This window comes from Coptis chinensis, chromosome 7, assembly GCF_015680905.1.
Source record: "Coptis chinensis isolate HL-2020 chromosome 7, ASM1568090v1, whole genome shotgun sequence".
NCBI classification, from domain to species: domain Eukaryota; kingdom Viridiplantae; phylum Streptophyta; class Magnoliopsida; order Ranunculales; family Ranunculaceae; genus Coptis; species Coptis chinensis.
Window position 1 is genome coordinate 34,776,683 of NC_141462.1, and position 2,405 is coordinate 34,779,087.

At 36.0% G+C, this 2,405-nt stretch overlaps 1 pseudogene; it reads right to left on the reverse strand.

Moving 5' to 3' along the window:
• Positions 1–1,094: 1,094 nt before the first annotated feature.
• LOC147487245 (ubiquitin-conjugating enzyme E2 32 pseudogene) lies at positions 1,095–2,198 on the reverse strand (annotated as a pseudogene).
• Positions 2,199–2,405: the final 207 nt, after the last annotated feature.

The following is a 2,405-nucleotide window of genomic DNA, read 5'->3' on the forward strand; positions in this document are numbered from 1 at the left end:
ACTCAAAAAGACACCTAGACTTTTATGGCAGTGTGCGCTTCCAATCGATCCAGCGTACATCTATGAGGAGTCACAAAAAAATGATAAGAGAAAAAAAAAACGAAGGAAGAAAGAAATGAAAATTGACCAAAGCCCTTAAGTAGCACATAAATTAAATGAAAATGACATCTAAGAAAATGTGGTTTGAAAAAGAACAGAGATAAAAAAACAGTATAATACTTTTTGTTGTCTAGTTAAAGTAGGGTATAGTTGTTTTTTGCATGGTGTGGTACGGTGTCCTAAAACAATAGCCAATGCAAATATCTAGTATCAAACTACATATGCAAATAGACCTTAACTTAATTAAAAACTCTGATTTGATCTGTGATGTTAAAACTACATGAGGTTAACCCAAAATTGATGAGAGGAGAAAAAAAAAGTTTCATAAAGCAGTATGATCAAGCTTTGGCTTCCAATGTCCTCAACAAAATAAATTGACTGCATAGAAACAATAACAAAAAAAGAAAGGGTAAAAATGATAGAATATGAGAGCGACCATACCCGATGTAGTTTTCCTTCTTGCAACTGGAGAGGAGGAGAACTGATGAAGATATAATGGTCTCTGCAAGTGATTAGGAGATGGCTAATTTAGAGGAATTGATTGATGAGAGAAAAATAAGTACGAAGATATAAACAATTGTCTGGGAATTGAAAATAAAAAGAAATACCACAATTGATGAAGCCCTTCTAGAGAAATCAGAAATTGACATGCAAAAGCCACTGTTGTATCATGTGCCTTCCCCCCCCCCTGGAGAATGAAGGGTTCTTTTGTTCATTTTCATGATTAAAGCTTTGGAGAACTTAACCTAAAGGTTCCTTAATTTCACAATTAAGCTCTTTAATTAATTCCTAATCCACACCTTTTATGTAACAAAGAGTGGCCTAAATTCCTATTCGACGCAACAATATAAGCAAAGAATTAGGGAAATAATCATGAAAAGTTTAGGGGAAACAATGTAAGTAGAGAAATAAAAGAAATGCACTGAAGTGAAGGAACTTAATAAATTAGGTGGTCAAGGGCTCTTACCTTTGAACTGTGGCTGGTTGGTCGAAGTGCAAGAGATTCCAAGCGGTGCGATACATGCCTGATGATCTGCTCAACAAAAAATGAACTATATGCCGGGTCTTCTTGCAACTGTGAGCCCTATCGCAGCCCATGTGAACAGCCGATCATCTGACTATTTTGAAACTTTGACCTCTGGCCTTTGTGGCTGTTCACCATGCTCTGCTGCTGGGACACGTCTTGATACATTCACTGTATGAAAACTGACACTCAGAGGACCAGCATTGGCATGGACCTCTCGAACGTCAATCTTGTCTTCAGCTTTGGGGGTTCATCAGGAGCCGCTATGTTATCACCATCCAGAGGAGCAACATGTGCTTAACCTTCTGCATTGGTTGGGTGTTCATCAGATGACTCTTGTGCAACAAGTTGAGGAACTGGGGGCACTTTGCTCAGCATATACTGGTGAATCTGCAAGTAGTCTAGTAAGTTCAAAGCATACTGGTCACAACTTATAAAAGATGTTTATGGGGGATTCAAGTATAGAATTTAAACATACCTCATCAATTAGTCTTTGGTGTTCAGACGTTCCAAATTTTGGCGCTGCCCCATGCGATTTAATTACCAAACATCGCCTTTCTTCTTTCTTGTAATCTAGTGAGCCCAAGGCACCATTTGGATTTGTGGGCATGAATGCAATCAATGCAACTAAGGCTGTTCGAATTGCCATTAAAAGTGGTGGATCATGATATGAAAAACATGTCAAACTTTGGTAAGACAGTAACATACTCATTCAATTGGAACTCTTTATCCAACTCAAACATCCTTGTATTTCATATATACATTAATCAAAACAACAACTCCAGTTATGTTTAACACAGAAGGATAACAGGAAAGACAAACAGAAAATTATCAATTACACCATGTTCGTAAAACATCACATCTAAAAGGAAGAACCTAAAACTAAAAACTTAATGGTAAGAGAGTCAACTATTAACAGTCTCTCCAATTTAATCTTTAAAATGATGGAAAATAATTAAATGCACATTGTATAAAACTTACCGCTCCATGATGGCTGCCAATGCTCAGGATGATAATTTGATATGCTAAGACAGATCTTGGTTTGTGTCTCAAAACGTCCATTTGGCTGCAAAAATAAAAAATAAAAAATAATGTTATATAAAAAATAATGTGGCACCAACACGATGTGAGGAAGAAGAAGAGGTAAGAGGCGAAGGGGTTTTTTTTTTTTTTTTTTTGTCTTTAGATATATATTATAGCTATACCGTCTTAGATCTATTTTTCAAAGCTTCATAGAGTCTCCAATTTTTTGTAAACTCTAATACTAATTACGAAAAAAAAT